At 37.0% G+C, this 17,932-nt stretch overlaps 1 long non-coding RNA gene across 1 annotated transcript in view; it reads right to left on the bottom strand.

Moving 5' to 3' along the window:
* LOC136991687 (uncharacterized) overlaps positions 1-9,086 on the bottom strand; it is a 30,400-nt gene extending 21,314 nt beyond the window's left edge. The window contains exons 1-2 of the long non-coding RNA XR_010883907.1: positions 9,049-9,086; positions 4,635-4,731 (exon numbers count right to left, since the gene is read on the bottom strand). This is a non-coding gene — a long non-coding RNA (uncharacterized lncRNA). The remainder of the gene's footprint in view (positions 1-4,634; positions 4,732-9,048) is intronic.
* Between the last annotated feature and the right edge of the window lie 8,846 nt (positions 9,087-17,932).

The raw sequence follows: 17,932 nt of genomic DNA, 5'->3' as shown, positions 1-17,932 counted from the left end.
TGGTTGAATGTCTGAAAAGTACACAACAGAGCTGGCAAAAAGGAGATCTCATAGTTTTGTATTATAGTGTGATGCACTCTGAAATGATGAAATCCCATGTGAATGCTCTTTCAATGCTAACAGTAAACTGAAAAAGCACACAGCATGGAGCAAAACTATTCAAATTTTATATACTAGAAAGAAATAGAAGATTTACAGCATAATTTCTTTACCAAAATCTAACATTGGGAGCAGAACTTGAGAAGAAACCAGCTGACATAAGAGAAAGGAGTAAAAGTGAGCCATTACCTGACAATAATTTAGTCAAAAAGGATTTCCTCAAGGCTCACAGAAATGACTAACATGACCAGTTCAACCTGTAATTCTAGGTTTGTTTCAAAGGTCTGTCATGAATTGACATCTGCTTTTAGTGGAGGGTGTCACACTGATACTATTTGTTGCTGACCAGTTGTTGACCAAGATTGTGACAATCAGCCTCTTTCTTTCACAGTTTGTTACTGCTCCGTGTTTTCATGTACTACATGTAGGGTAATAACATGAAGATAGTTCACCCTTTGGTAAAATAAACCAGTTTCTCATTTAAGGAGTGATTATGTCTGGCATTCTGGCCAAGTGCATAGGATCAACTTTTTAGCACATCCTCCATATTCTTTCTTTCTGTAGTCTGTACTTTCCAAGCCCAATTCAGGTTATTACATCAAAGAGTAACTGGACTGGTGAACTGGTAATCTACTACTGATACAGATATACTACTTCTACTATAGTCAAAAGAGTAGAAGGAGGAATTAAGTTCTCTCTGCTGCATCCCCTCTTTCTTGTCAAGCTATAGTTGATATTATGCACAGTGCAGACAGGGAGAAAAAGGCACTTTATTCCTACTCCTGCTTTGTGCTTCTGCACAAGCCATGGCAGCACTACGTACAATTTGTTTTCACAGTTTCAAAAAATCAGGACAGATCCCAATAACTCACTGAAGTAGCTCTAAGTGAAAAACAAGCTTTCAATTCAGCACCACTGCAGGGCTGGAGGTCAACAGGATTATATGAACCTTCCAGAAATGACATCAAAATGAGACCAAACAGGATAAACTCTTAAAGATAATTAAAAAAGCTCCTCTCCTAAAATGGACAATGTCTCATTTTGTCTAGTAGAGAAGCCAATGAAGCATTTCATCTGATTTTACAGAACAATACTATAAAGTTGCAGTTCCCTCCCCCCTCCCCAAATTATATAGACTTTATCTGTGAATTAAAATGAGAGCTTTATGAGTTAGATTGGCTCCTGATTTATTAAGATGCTTTACATGTAAGCATAGCTGCAATGACCAATCAGTGATGATGTTAATCTATTAAAAATAAAGGTAAAGCAAAGAAAATGCATCTATTGTACAGTTACTGAAAGTATGGCTTTATTACTCTTTATAATCTGATTAGTTTATAGAAAGAGAGAGAAAAGTTTTTCCAAAAGGACCCTTTATTTACATATTCTCCATTCCTCTGAAGAGCTGACTTTATTGCACTTCTAAATCTGAAGTAAGTGGGATGTACACAGTGAATATACTCACTACAGCTTCTGTGTAACATTCTCTCTGCTTTTTGTGATAATCTAACAGCTTTCTACAAGAACTAGCTTTGAAGTTTACTCTACGGTATTTAAATTCAAGACAAAGATTCTAACAGAAAATATCATTTATCACTCTTCAAGATTATTGCTGATTTTAAGAATAATCATTTTTCATTGACATACAGACAATTTGTATATCCATTCTAGACATACTACTGCAAATTTCTAGAGCTCCTATATTCACAATATATTTATATGATCCCAACCTGCTTTAAAGACACGATGAGAAAACATTTCTTGTTTATGCATAGAAAACTGTGAGAAGGTGGACAGTCTTTCATTATTGGTGAATGCATCTTTCAAAACTGTACCCTTTCTGGGGAAAGTATGACGAAGCCAATTTCTCAAATTATTAAAGTGAATTTATCCATTCAGCCCAGCCAGCTACCTTCTGGGCTAGTTTCCAAATCTGGATGGCTTTAGACTGCACAAGGAACCATGTTCCCATCTAGTAATGAGTGCTAAGCATGTTATCATCTTAAAATGGATGTGTCCTCAGGCACCATCTCTACAGGATTGGTCTCATCATCTTTTAGAAGCTGTTGCCATGGAAAACTTTTATATTGCTCAAAGGACTCCTTCACACATTCTTATGCTGTGTGTCACTCCTCCTTCGAACATATGGAGGAAAACAGTACTCCCTTGGCTAAATATGGAATCCATCAGAATTTGAATTTCTAGTATGCACCTTGAATGAACAATGGTCACACTCTAATAGGATATTTTGTTTTGGAAGAAATAGTTCATGTAAGAAAACAAGTATTACTCCTGGATCTCAGGATGTGAGAAGATTTTTCATATAATTATTCCATATATGTTATTAATTGATAAAACCTGTGATCCTAGATCTGTTTATTGTACACTTCTGTGTGGAGACATGTATATAGCATTTTTAAAAAACAAAATCCTAGGGCATAAGTTTCAGCTCTGTCCTGTAACCCAGAGGCTATTGGTTTGGGGGAATAAGAAGTCTCCTGTCTTCAGTTAGGCTGTAATAAAAATTGGGCCTGATTATTTTTTCCTTCTCCCATACCTTTTACTGAAGGAAAAGAGAAAAATTAACAGTTTATTTAAGTCTTTGATGATGGCTTTTCAATGTTTGGACAGTGTTATGAGGCAGCTGTAGTCTAAAAAGTCTTTTGCGAGGAACTGTTAAAACATTTTTTTTGAAATTTAATTGTCCAAATATAAAAGAGTATTTATGCCCCACAATCAACAGCACTGAATCCAATAAAAGTAATCTTTCCTGTCTGAATTTTCCCTAATGTTCAAAGGACCCAAGAAAGAAAAATTCAGTATCGTGCTATTTCTTTTCTGAATGTACTAAGAACACTCAGCTGTGATGAGCAACATACTTGAAATTATAAATATCAACCTGACTCTTCTTCTTTCAAATTACCTTTATTCTGGAATTGTTGTAGCAGCATCAGTAGCGATATTAGTGATTTGCTATGCTATAAGGACCCAATTCAACAAAGTGTTTGAGAAACTGCTCAGTTTTAAGCAGGAGAGCAGATCAGTCAAGTTACTCATATCCTTAGAGTTTAAATACGCTAAAATGTTTTCATGAATTCCCATTCAAAAGAAAGAGTTAGGATCAAAGTTCTCTTAACATCCTTTGCAATCACCAGCTGCATTGGTGATGAGTGTTTGTAGCTGACTGGCAAACTTTTTTTTTCCTCCTCATATAAGGAATGCAGACATAAAGAAACAGTTTAAAAAGACTTTTTTTTTCATCTTGCATAGTTTTAGAAGATCTCTATTTCTGGTATCCTTTCTTATATTAGAGATCAAAACATACAAGATTATCTCATCAGAAACAGCAATTATGAGGGAAATTCAGAAGGCTTCCTTGAATACTTAAATAAATAAGAGTTTATTGCCTTCTGTATAGCTCTAATAGTCATATAGGCAGAGAAGACAGAACAAAGAAGCTGAGGCAACAGAAAAAAGGTCTTGCATTTTGTTTTTTTGTTATCTTTTGAAATTGATTCCTTATCAACATTTTTGTATTAATATGTTTTCCATATAAATAAATGAACATTCAAAAAGGGCTAAGAAGCTTTTACAAGATTAGTTTGGACCCTGAGAGTTTCTGACAATGAAGCCACATCTCATTCAGGAAATTGCAGCTACCACAGACATTGAACATCCAATCATTTTGAGAATTATCCTTTGAAATAAGTGAGAAAACACATTGGTGGGGCATTACTGTAACTCTTACTACCACAGCCAAACTGTTCACATTGGAGAATAATGGAAGAAAATTAATCTGCAGTCACAATGCAGGTATTATTAAAAAGATAAAACCAAAATTAATTCAGCAGTGCCATGTCTTCTAATGTTTCTAAAATTTCAGATCCAAACTTCCCCTAGCAGAACAGATCACTATTGTTCTACCCATCATTTAAAGATGGGATGACAGATACCTTGTATATTGATTGCTTTTCCCAATTCACTCTTCAACTTCTCCATGCTGCAACAACATGAGGATGAACTCGCAGTCAGGTTGTCAGCTTCTGATATCACTCATCTCTTTGTTAGCCTGTGCTAGTCAAATGTACTGCAGTGAATTGCAGGAGCAAGGGAACAACTATCAAATACTATTTTTAACCCTGTTATTTGCAATGTATCTTTCTTAAAAAGGTCAAAAAATATACTTGCTGTGGTATTGTTGGATGGAAGGCTTTGGAAGTCAATCACCTGAAACCTATTGTCCCTCCAAAATGATAGATTACTTCTATATCATATCTCAAACAATAATGAACTGTAAACACTTCTCCTAGTTAAATGCTTGAATCAAGTTCATTTATTAATCTATAGATCAATAGAAAATATATGGTTCAGCAGGTGAACTGGCAACAAAAGGGAAGAAATTGAATCCAAGAGTTTTTGTATGGCTAGACAATATCAGAGGACAATTCCTTATCTGACAGTTGTAATTGATTAGTTGCCTTTCCAAAGTAGTTAGGAAATGCTTAATTTGGTTATAGGAGCAGGAAGTTTCTCACCTGAATTCACTTGACAGAAACACACTTTTTTTCTCATGGAGAGGGAGGAGACAGGAGGGAAAGAGGGAGATTTAATCTGCCCAGATTTCCTAGAGACCTGCAAAGAGAGGAGTAACTATGATCTTCCCATCAGAGGAGAGGTTATCTTTAGTTAATTGAACTTGAAATGCTGCAAGGTATGTAAAAAGGCAAAATTCTGGAAAAGGCCATGTTGAGAAAACATCTACAATAAGTCAACTGGTTAGAGAAAGACTTTCCTACTGAATCTTGTTACAAATAGATCAAACATTTTCTTTCATTTTTTTTCTCTTTTATAAATAACAACTTTTATTTGCATTTTTCCTTATTTGCACTGCGTTAAGGGTTATTTCAGCATAACAATAAGACTTTTGCCATCTATGTGTATATAGAATTTGTAGATGAAAGAACTGGGTGTTTTCAATATGAGAATGTATCTAAAGAGTATAATATACTCCCACAGATGTTGTGCAAGCTAGCTTGCAGTATAAAGTATAAGACAATACAAAGGAGAAGGGGGAGCATTTTGCAGTGGCTGTGGATAACTAAAGCAGCTCTGTGGGATACAGCAAGATAGAGAGGAGCACACTGAATCTGAGAGGTCCTCAGAACACTTGTTAAAGGGCTAAGCCTAAATTAAAAAAGAAGAAGAAAAAAAAAAAAACCACCACCACCAAACCAAGCTACACACATTGCAGTGTCTTTGCTCTTCATTATAAACTATAACTTTCAATGAGAATTAGTGAGGAAGTTCCATTGTTCAGTCAGCAATATAATGCACAAGAACTTTGCTACACAACGGATATCTGTCTTACTAAATTTGTTCCTGTAGACTGAATAACATTTAAATGCCTACAGGGAATCATTTTTTCAACAATTTATGCTTATTTATAACCTATCATAATACAAAGTAAATGAATACATGAATATCTTGATAACTGGTATATTCAATCCACTGTAGTTCCCAAATTCAACTCTCCTACACAACTATTACAGAATTCACTATTCATACATGATGACACTGATCAAAAGAATGCAGAAATTTTGCTCTGAAACTGAGCATTGTTTTAATTCAGACACTCTTTCTTACCTGCTTATTCTTCTTTTCTATACTGATCATAACAAAGTCCTTACATGAAATTGCCACCCTTTTTATTACAGCAGATAATAATAAAAATTGTATTTATTTACCTAAAACGTTTTTAGGACAGTATTAAACCTTATCAAGCACATTTTCATCAGAATTTAGTTTAGAATTATTGTTTTTTATAAATTATTAATATGAAAATTTTCCCTATACAGTCAATTAATTTACTTACAGTCTTATTGTTTGCATATTATTCAAATCTGTCTTTTCAGAGAAGTTTCAATTCAGTTTCTCCATACTTGTTTTTCCTAATTTTATCTTCCCTTTTTTTCCAAATCCATAGTTCAGACATATGGATCAGAGAAGATTGCTCAGGTACAGCTTGTTCTATGAGCTGTTTTAAATTATCCCCATATATTTGCAGAGAATACACATGGTGTATGAATTTGAAGGTCTGGTTTGATAAAATCCCAATCAGTCAGATGCTTATTCATTTCCTTGCTGAAATAAAGTGTATTGAATACTATTTGAATAATGTGATAAACTTTATGGGTTTTTTATATAATACATGATGAATAAGTTATCAGGTGTTCATCCTGGTCTGATGTTACTTGTTAAGAAATAAAGAATATTGAATATTGGGTTGCAGATCTAATAAGGACAGATTTTCCTGTAATATTTCTGTGCTTATACTTTTGGTTCAAACTGAAATCTGAAAGTCTTGAAAAGCTAAAAAATAAAGCAAAACCAAACAAACAGAACATCCATTTTCAAAATCAGAAAAATTGTCCACATTCCAGGCAACGTCTGTTGTCCCATCTCTGGTACCCACTAATTTTAGTTTGTGATCTTGGGATTTGGAGATTCAATCAACAAGATTAAATTCCCTTTTTTGTCATGACAACCCTTTGTGACCTTGAATAAGTAAGCAAGTGCAGGAAGTCCCTAACAGATGGGCAACTCCCTTGAGGTGTAAATGGTTATGGGCTGTACCTTTGAGTAGGAGGTAAGATCTGATAGGCTTTGTCTTCTGCACCCAGTTTCCCCTCTCTTCTTCTCTCTGTTCTCTCTCAGCTGCCTCAGAACAAATCTCCCTGGCAGCCGCGTGGGAACAGGAGGAGGAGGAGGCTGTGGTTTCTCCATTAGCACAGCTAGTGTGCTAGTCCTGGGCAGACCCTCTAGTCAAGATTAGGCAGTGTCTTCCCATGCTCATGACCCAAGGCAGTTCTCTGCAGAGATATCTGGATTATTTCAGGTCCCAGGGAAAATGTTACCGTGATAGTGCAGTGCTTGGTCTAATTAGCTCAGGTTACCTCAGATACATCTCCATGGTGTTGAATTACTCTATATAAACATTCCACTAATGCTAAATCCCAAACCAGATCCACAAGTTATAGGGCTCTTCAGTTTCCTGACACCTGAATCCTGTGCTTGGGTAAGGAGAGTTATGCAGCTCAAAGAACATTGGCAAGAACCAGCATCTTAATCAGGAAGCTTTTGTTAGACAACATGGAAACGTGGAGAGGATATGTCATCAGTCATATCCTCCTGCCAAGGTTGACTGTCTTACTGAGAGTTCTTGTATAGAGAAAAGCTCCTAGATTGTATCAGGTTTTGTTGCAGGGTGCATGTTGAACTGGCCTTTCCGAACTTTACCTCCAGCTTACCTCCTTGGTGATCTGGAATACTAGCAATCCTTTGACAAAAATCACTTAAGTTATGCTGGACATTTCATGTTGGATGAGGCAGTGATGAAATAACATAGGAGAAAGCCTGTATTCCTGTATTTTCCACTAAAACAACAACAAAGATTTTGTTTGTTTATTTGTTTGTTTGTTTTAATGAGTGTCTCCCTCTGAGGTTAGAAATAGGCCATCCTTTGCCTGCTCTTCATGAGTCTCTGCTTCCAGCCTTCACATTTTCAACAGGAGAAGTAGGAGGTATATTCATGAAAAACACTACTTTGTTTGATCTGGCTGTGGAAGACAAGTGTTCGCATCACTTCAGGCTGAGGATGGCTTAGAATTTAACTCTTTAACTTCTAGGATAATCTCCCTTATCACTAGGCTATTTTGCCAAGTGAAAAACAGAGAGTTGAGACACAGCCGAGTCTCAACACTTCATCCTTTTAAGGACATAGGATCTGAAGCTCATGATAGTACTTTACGTTTTGAAACATGTATAGAGATAGACACTAGCTGCAGCTCTGAGACAGAGGTGTGACGTGCTGTTGAAGGGCACAGATTCACTCATTTATATCTAACCATAGCATGAATAAGATTTGGGGCCTGATTTATTATAGACTTAGCTTGGTCAAACAAAACAAACCCAAACAATGATTTTGAACCTCGATAAAATTCTGAATGGGGTTACTGGACTGTGTTACCTTTCACATAAAGATCTAAATGTAGATCTCTATGTTAAAAAGTATTTCACTAGAATAGTAGCAAAATTTCAGAATGTAGTAACTGAAGATAACTGTTCAGGCTGTGAGTAATAGGTTGTTTATATATTTCAGCATGTGAAAACACTAAATGGTATCAGTAAAAGAACAGAAAACATGTCAAACTATCCATTACCTTTTTCAGGTTTTCTTTCCTTTTAGAACTGTATCATCATTTCATGGCATTTTGCTAATTTTCATAAAAAAATTTTGGAAAATTTTCCAGTGCACATTAAACTGGATTACAAATGTATAGTATACATATTTACAGCTCATTCATAAATATAAACCATTTTCTACTTCATATACATCTGCTATTACAATAAATGTTTTCTTACTTTCACAGCAAGGATCCTTTTTTTACTAACCAGAAAAAAAAAAAAAAAGTTTGTTAGATGTGTTTTTACATTAGAAATATTAATGGAGCATTGCTTTCATCTTCCTTTGGAAATCTTCCAGTCAATAACGATTCAAGTCTTCTCTTACTTTGAAACATTTTAACTTCTTTTTATAGTCAACAGTATCTAACAGACCTGAGTTAAATATCCAAATGGAGGCAGGGGAGGAGAGTAACATGTGCTTTCCTGAACCAAGGTTTCCTTAAATTATGTTATTGTTTCTTAGGGAAAACAGAGGTAGATGGGAAATGGCTTAGCCAGGCAAAAACCATATTTGAGTTTACAGAAAAGTCCTCATTTTCTCTCAGAAGAAAGTCCTTCTCACAAACCTATGCATGTGTCAACTGAAAATAGCCAACCACTTTTTGGTAAAGCATTTACTTTTCTAGGGGGAAAAAAAAGTAATTTTGAAAAAGCTGTTTTTGTCTTATTCAGATCACAAATTGACCTTTATTCCCAAGATATTACCTTGGCCACCAGGTTTTTCTGTACTGAGTATCCCTCATGCTCTGGTCTTCTACTTCACATTGAACGTAAATTTCAGCAGGGGCTTCAGCAATGGCTTCTTCCATAACACCTGTTGGCAAGAGAGGGTTTGCTTCCCTTTTTTAGTCTCATCTTTTGGAGCAATTTTATCCTACAATGCATTATTAAATGCTAATTGAGCAACAGACAGTGACTGCAGCACTTGCTAGGGATGTTGAAGACAAGGGCCCAAACCCTCCTCCTTTATATGGTATAACCTCCGGCAGAAGGTGTTGCCAGGTGAGCAGGGGGCCTGGCCCACAACTCCCCAGAGGGAACGCCATCTGGGTTGTGAGCTGGATGCATGGGGCTGCATTTTGGTCAATCAATCAGCATGGAAAGAATTGGGGGAAAACTACCGTACCATAAAGGGCTGATGGGAAATAGGTGTAGAAAAGCAAAGAGGAAAGAACTTGACTTCAAAAGGTAGCTAGGCACCTAAAAATGCAGGTGGGCTTCCCGCGGGATTTTCAGCATGCCCGGTGCCTACCTGCTCCTGAAACCAGGGGCCATGCGGCAGCCAGAGATCCTGAAAATCCTACCCCACACTTATCTGTCTATTTAGGCAACTAAGTATCTTTTAACAAGTCTGGCCTAGAGGCGGTAACCGTAGGAACAGCATGATCTCTAGCTGTCTGTCATTAGTAATCAGACTTGGCACAGCAGTAAATTAAGTAAATCAGTTAGATGTCTTTAGACTTTTGATCTATTAATGTTCGTGAGGATTGCAGAAGTCACAATAAATATGAGTGTATACTCCACCTCTTAATCAGCATTCTTGATAGAAAATGCAGGCAATAGCACACTTAAACCGATATATGTATATGTTTGCTTTATAATCACACCTAAGCTCATCTCTATAATTTCTATTAATCTATGTCAGAGAATAAAAGAGAGGTGAAATGAAGTGTTAAAAGATACCATCTGTTCATCCATAAATGCTGAATAGTTTGATTTTCTCTTAAAACACATTTTTAAATGTTCAATCTTGAATTTAGGAATTTGGTGATCCACTTAATATTTGAGCATAATGTAAGGCATAGCGAATAAGAAATAGGGGAGGGGGGAAAAGAGAAAGTATTTCAAAAGCAGAGCTATATTCTCTGAAAAATACATGTCCTATTTCTATATTAAAGTTTTTGAAAATTCAATTATCATAGGATTTGCCTATCCTTACAAAAGTAAAGAGGAAAAAAGAGGGCAACAGAAAGGCAGAAAGAAAGAAAGAGAATTATCAACAATTCTAACTGGTGTTATGAGGGTCTTTGTGTTAAAGACCTGTAAGACCTTATTTGTCTGCTATTTCAGGTGTCAAAGATATCAGAGGTTTGTAGTTTAGGATGCAAAAAACTTTTTGAAGAAATCAATAGTGACTATCAATGAAGATCTACACTTTCTGCAAACTGAAAACATCACCTTCAACTAGAAGTTGTAGCGACCTAATGAAAGTTTTTAGCAAATATCTGATTATCAAAGACACTGTATATAATAAAGAAAATCCTTTGGTATTAAATGTTTTTTGATTATTTGATTTTAATATTCTGTAGTGTATACCAAAATGCTCTTAAGAGAGAAGCTGTAATGGATATTTAATATCAGATGTGATTCATGTTTATAAATAACCTGTAACCTAGTGCCCTGCAAGTTTATCAGATATTTGCCTTGTTTTCCTCTTAAGACTACTTGTAACAGAGGGTGCATGCAGGAATCCAGTTCCTTCAGTAGAACTGAGAACAAATAAACACTGTTGCTATAATGCTTGATATTTGCTGATATAAATTAGCACTGATGAAGTCAGTTCAACATAGAATTCAACTTTTGTGACTTCAATGGAGGAAAAAAATGTCCAGTTTCTGTACCACTATTCAAAGTTGCCACAGATATGGCGCTCTGTCCACAGTATACCAGTTTTCCTCTGGAGCCTTTTATCATTCTGATTTTGTTCAGAGGCTTTGATTTATTCAACATCACAGCATTTCTCAGTGTTTGAGATCTTATCTGGCCAGTTTATGTAGCAAGGGAATGAAAACAGTTCATGTGGGTTTGGTCTCCCCCCCCCCCCCCCCCAAACAATAAATCTTAAATTTTCACCTGCCTTTTATTTAGTAGCAGAAGATTAAAAAAAGTGATGAACACTAGATTCTCCACAGTATTCAGTGTCATACCTTGAATAACTTTCTCAGGTTAGCAACCTACTTTGATAGCATTCTTTTTCATGAAATATGTTTTTGATGGATGACATTCCAGTGACACAAGACACAACAATACTAAAAAATAAAATCTGTCTAATTGAGATTTACTTGATAAACCCTAAGAAACCTATGGTTTCTGTACAGGTAGAACCCATAGGAATATCTAGTATCAGCTTTCTCATGTACTATTTTGCTTTTTTCATTGTCTGACATGAAGAGACTGATATTCGCTAGTGACTATCAGCATATGGCAATATTCTTAGGAGGGAAAATTTCAGTGCAATATAAAATATGCAAAAAGTGTATAGAAATTTGAAATGGACTTGTTTGTACTGTTAGACTATTCCTGAGCTAATTTATTATCTCCAGTCAAGTGTAGAATACATACAACATATCCTCAGAAACTTTCAAAAGAATAGATAAGGATTCTTCTTCATTATCATAGACAGTAAACTGAAAAAACATGAAAACTAAAATATTAGAGAAGACTTGTTAGAGACAATTTCATGGATCCAAAGGAGCAGCATAGTTTGCATGCAGTTTTGCTTTAGTCCCACATGTATGTTTTTTTGTCTGGTGGGTATGATGTACCAACAGAGTGCCCACCATATTTAAACAAGTATTATGAAAAAAGTTTTAATGAAATTTAGAATGAGAATCTCAATTGATGTACTGATTTGTACCCACCAGGTATCTGGTCTTGAATTGTAAATATTATTTTGGTATTTCCTGTAAAGACAGCAAAGTACTTTAGTCATAAAAAAGCAGTCAATATCCTGGAGGGAAGCTATTCAAAGAGATTTCATCAGGCTGGAGAGCTGAGCAGAAAGAAACAACATAAAGTTCAACAGAAGCAAATGCATAGTCTTGCACCTGGGACAGAAACATGACAGCATGAAAGGCTGTGCATGGACCAGATAGAAAGCAGCTTTGCAAGAAAGGACCCAGATTCCCAGTGGACAACACTAAACAGGAGTCAGCAGCGCACCCTTGCAAAGGTGAAGATAAACCACGTATGGGGCTGCATTAATAGCAGCGTAGCCAAGAGTTTGAGGGATTATCCCCCTCTATCCAGCATGTGCGACACTGAATCTGAAATACGGTGTCCAGTTTGGAGCTCTACGTTACAAGAAAGACACCGGTAGATTGGAGAAAGTCCAGAGGAGGGCTGCCAGGACGAACAAGGGCCTGGGGCACAAAAGAGAGAAATGGGTTTGTTTAGCTCCAAGAGGAGGCTTGGGGGAATTTAATTTTCATGTTTGATTATCTAACAGCAGGCTATAGAAAAGACAGACCCAGACTTTTCTTAAAGAGGAACAACACGAGGATGAGTGGCAAAGGATGGATGTTGCAGCAAAGGAAATTCTAACTAGATTTTTAGAGAGAAAAAAAACCCAAAAAACTGCCACAATGAATGTGGTCAAATGCTGGAGTAGTTTGCACGGAAAGGCAATGAAACTTCTGTCCCTGAAGATATCCAAAACTCAACTGACCCTGAGCAAACTGATGTAACTTGTAAGCTGGCCTTGCTGTGAGCAAGAGATTGGACCAGATGACTCCCAGGGGTCCCTTCTAACTTAAATTATTCTGATTCTATGACATGTGCACTATCAAAGTTTGTTAAGACATATAGTCTTTGGTGGAACAATTATGCACTGATATTTGTTATGTAGGCTCTTCCAGATATACATATCCATACTTCCTTAAAATATAATTATGTGTCATTGTGCATGTATATGGGGATGTGTACACTTTTAAGTGATATATATGGACAATTGGTACACTTAAGCAACATGTAACATGCAGCCAAATATGGGATAAATATTGCAGTGATATAATAAGTCAGAAGGTGTTTTTTATCTTTCCATATGATCTGTGCTGAGCACTGCATCAATTCTGACTCTGTTCAAGCATCTAACCTCCATCTAACTTTAAACACATATACAGAAGAAAAATATTCAATTTACAGCAGATGTTTCACTTAGCTGAATTGCTCTGAAACCATCATCTCTTGTTAAAGGGCCAACAGTTGTCACAGATTTCTAGAGTTCAGGACTCCTTACTAGGGAAGGCGGTGGGTGTTCAACATAACCACCAGAATGACTGCCTTTTTTTTTTTTTTTTAATTCATCACTTACGTAACAACAACATGAAAAACACCGTGTAAAAAATAACAGAACTTCACAGTGGTAATACTGGAAGTGACCCAGAAAAAGATGATCAGTTTTGAAGTGTTATTCCTGTCTGATTTAATTTAAATATTTATGATCTGGGGAAGATATGTACTAGATGAAAGTATTCCAAGCCACATTGTTACACACAAAGTCATGTTATAGGCAAGAGCTTCATTAATAATACAGTTAAAATTGTTATATAAAAAGCCTTCCTAATATCTACCTCTCTCCTCTGGTGTTATGTTCACCCTTCCCGTGGCCCTCGACATCAAGTTGATTCCTCAAGAAGAACGGGAGATGGGTCACAATGAGGCGTCGGCGTCCTCAAGTCTCTGCCAGGACAAGTGATGTTGATGCTTTCCACCTCCTCAGCCTTGGGTGCACGGGGGTCTTCCTCACCCCCCTCCCCGCCCCCCCCAGGCCGCCTCCCTGGCCGGGGCTGCCAGCGGCAGTGTGACAGCGGCCCCGCCCCGCCCCGCGCACACAAAGGGCTATTGTTTGCCAGGCAGTGACTGCCGGGGGTGTCACCCCCTCCCCAGAGGGGCCCGGCCCGGCCCGGCCCGGCGCTGGCGCTGGCGCTGGAGCAGGGCAGCAGCAGCCCCGGGGCCCCGGCGCAGGCGCTCAAACCAGCCAGACAAGTCCTGAGCCCCGGCACGGCCACGGCAGCGCCCGGCCCGCCGCCGCCCGCTGGGAAGGGCAAAGGTCGTATTTATTGGGACAGAGAGTGCATAACTTTTTGGAAACCCATATTTGAATAGCAGTCCTCAACCTATGCGCATGCTGGGATGATGTATCAAGGGAATCTGTTGGATCCCATAGTAATCATATACTTGAATCTAATATCACACAAAAATACGGCCTGGGTGATGAAATAAGCAAGTACTTATATCTGTAATAAATCCCTGAACTAGGTGAAATTGCAAGAAGTCTAGAAAACAGGATTAGAAATGCATAATGCTGTTGACAAGTTAGAGGAATGATCTGAAATAAACTACAAAAGAGAGAAATGCTACATGTAAGTAGGAATACTCCTCTGTATATATATTCAAGATGGTAACTGCTGGCTAGAGGTAATTTGACAGCAGAAGGTGACTGAAGAGTTGCAGTGGTTTTCCTCCACTCCTTTGGAAATGTGTGTTTATCCCAAATAATAAGGTGCGAATGACCTCAGGTGACTGTCTACTCTGTGCCCCTGTTTCATTGCAAGGGTTATTCTGTGTCATTCTTGACCAATGTTTGTCTAATTTGTTCTTAAAGACCTTGAATAATAAAGACTCTTTAGACTCCCCAGAGAATCTGCTCTAGCACTTCACTACCCTTCTTGTTAGACTGTTCTATCTACCATCTAAAATTTTATCTTTTTTGCTCTAATTTCATCCCATATTTCCTTTTCCTTTCTATTACAGACATAGAAACAGGCAATTCCCTTTTTCTTGCAACAGCCTGTTATAAACTTCTGGATTGTTAGCATGCTTTTCCCTCCTATACTTACCAGTCTTGTTTCTATAAGATAGCAAATGGATTTTTCTGGTCTTTCTTGTCTAGCCAAGCTGTGGCTTTTTAGTTGTATGCTGCTCTCTAACAACTCAAATGTGATTTCCAAGCTCAAGCCGCATCAAATAATTATTACCAAAGTTGTGTTGGTACTGGGATCACTTGAATGTTTTTATGAGGAAGCTAGGGACTAATAGCTTTCCCTCGTAAATGGTACACATCTTGCTGCTCTCCCCTACAGAAAGAGATGGAAAGTGACTGATTGGATATAAAGTGTTGTATCATTTTGGGGCCAGACTCTTTTCAGTGGTGCCAAGCGACAGGACGCGAGGCAATGGGCACAAACTGAAACACAGACACTTCCATCTTAACATGAGGAAAAACTTTTTCACTGTGAGGGTGACAGAGCACTGGAACAGGTTGCCCCGAGAGGTGGTGGAGTCTCCTTCTCTGGAGATATTCAAAATGCGCCTGGATGCAATCCTGTGCAATGTGCTCTAGGTGACCCTGCTTGAGCAGGGGGGTTGGACTAGATGATCTCCAGAGGTCCCTTCCAACCTCAGTGATTCTGTGATTCTGTGATTCTGTGATTCTGGGACATATAGAAAAAAAAAATGTGCTCTGTCAGCTGAACAGATCACAGGCCTCATTGCTGCAACTTGATAATCTATAATGTTAAGTTATTAGCATAGTCCCTAGTTTACTTTTGACTGGGACAGCTAATGCTCTCCCAGGCAACTCTCGGGTACAGTTTGAGGGATAACATAGGCCAGACACCATTCTTAATAGGCATTTTGGATATAACTCCCATTGTGAGGCCTAAGAGAATTAAATATTATGGACATTTCTAGACCATTGCTAGTGTTCCTTAGGGATTGCTAAGGCTGGAATAAAGAGAGGCAGGATAAGCCAGAGCGTTAAGCAAGGTTCAAGTCAGTAGAGAACCTGAAAACCTGGAAGAGAAACTTAAAGTAAATGCAAGTAAATGGTGAATTTATGGAAAGATTCAAGGCTTTTTGGAGATAAAAGGATATTTTAGATTGCTGTGTAGGTGGCAGTGTCGACTAGTGGGTCTTAAAATAGTAAAGAGTAGCTCATTTTTATATGTGTCTACATTAAAAAATGCTTTAAATCATTCCCTCATCCCTCTTCTTTCATCATGGAAAATAGGATGTCACTATCTGGCATTAAACTCAAAGATGGGAAAGTGGATTTTGCTCAGCTTCCTGAAAACTACATATTCTCTCACATTTTAAGGCAATAACTAATCCTGAAAATATTTAAGCGATAGCAAGAGATGCTCTGTTAATCTATTTCATTTGTTTTGGGGTTTTGGAAGGTTTTCATCTGAAAACAGAGAATTTTAATGAAAATTCTCAAATGAAAAATAATCTGAAGTTTTTGACATTCAGAACAAATATATACATCTGGTTTTCTTTGTGTAAAAGATTTGTGCTGACTTCGTGGAGTCACTGAATCAAGTTATGAAAGATGTATGAGATGAAAGCTCGCTGCCCAGTGCACAGAGCAAATACAGACACCACTTTTCAATCACTGCTGCCATATGGTTTATAATTTACCATACTGATTTTTTTAGGAATTTTTTTGTTTCACTTCGTTCTCAAATGGAGCCACAAAACACCACTGAGAAGAAAAAGCTCTAAGAAAGTTGCAAACAAAGTTAATTTTAAAGGCGTTTGGATTTGGGCTTTTATATATTTTTCTTTATTTCTATAAGTGCCTGAAGAGCTAGATCTATTTTAAAGCCATTTCTTCTCTTTCTGTTACTAAGGGAAGTTACAATTAACCATACATATATTTCTTCCATGTTCCTTAAAATTAACTCCTATCAGTTGATGCTCATAAAAATGCTAGAAAATAGAAGCACTACTAAGGAATTATAAAACAAATTGGAAATTGAATTTGGAAATTAATTTTTAATAATAAAATATACGGATTTAAAAATGAGGGAGGTAAGAGCAGTCCTTATCAAAGGTCTTCCTCTGGGGATAACAGAAGTGTCATTTTCAATCAAGGGTAATCTGAAAACTCCATTTAAAAAAAATATTAAGCACATGGTTAAATTAAATATGGTGAAAGCTCAATTTACGTAAGTCCAGTGCTGAAGTAGAGCCATAATCAACACTCAGAAAGAAAACATTAGGCATGTCATTGAAATATATACAGAAATATATACAGATGAGTATACCTGATACAAATTTCTACTATTTTTTGCTACTGATTGCTATACTGCTTTGGATTGTTGTATATACTGATGAAAAGATTATGCGCTCGTGTTATGTGAAGCTGTGCTATGTCAGAATGGTGACTTTTGCATCTCATTTGCAAACTGAAATGTCTACACAAAAGCCAGTCAGAGGTGAATATAGACCTCTGTTTTCTTTCTGATCCAATCCATATGCATGAATATGAAATATTGTAAAAATACGTATTTATGAAGTTAATGCCTTACAGATGCCTTATGTCTCAACTGAAAATATTTAAGATAAGGCTCCAAAATGCTGTGGCACTTCTTTTGCACAGAAGACAAATGCTGTGATATTGTATTGCTGGATTCTGTCTCACTTAAAAGAAGAGCAAATCCAAAGTAAATCCACTCAAGACAAGTAGTTTATAACAGGATTTGGCCTGTTGTATATTGTACACCAGTTGTTACAGCTGAATCAATTGCTAGCCACAGTTAAGCTAAACATATATCAGATATGACTTAAACCATAACAATTCATGGTTTTATCATTTGATTCCCTTTTATTTAGCTTATGCTTATCTCAAAACAAGAGTTGAGGATATTCAAAATGCAAAAAGAAAGTATTTCCTTTCCTCTCTCTTTTGAAAGCATTAGTTACAACTATATTAAATTGCTTTAGCACTAGGGAGTGATTAATTCTTACCTTTGTGTAAATAACTTTCTCATCTCAAGATAATTACTCTAAACCAAAAATGCAT

Source organism: Apteryx mantelli, chromosome 3, assembly GCF_036417845.1.
Source record: "Apteryx mantelli isolate bAptMan1 chromosome 3, bAptMan1.hap1, whole genome shotgun sequence".
Lineage (NCBI taxonomy): Eukaryota > Metazoa > Chordata > Aves > Apterygiformes > Apterygidae > Apteryx > Apteryx mantelli.
This window is presented reverse-complemented; position numbering and strand designations above follow the sequence as displayed.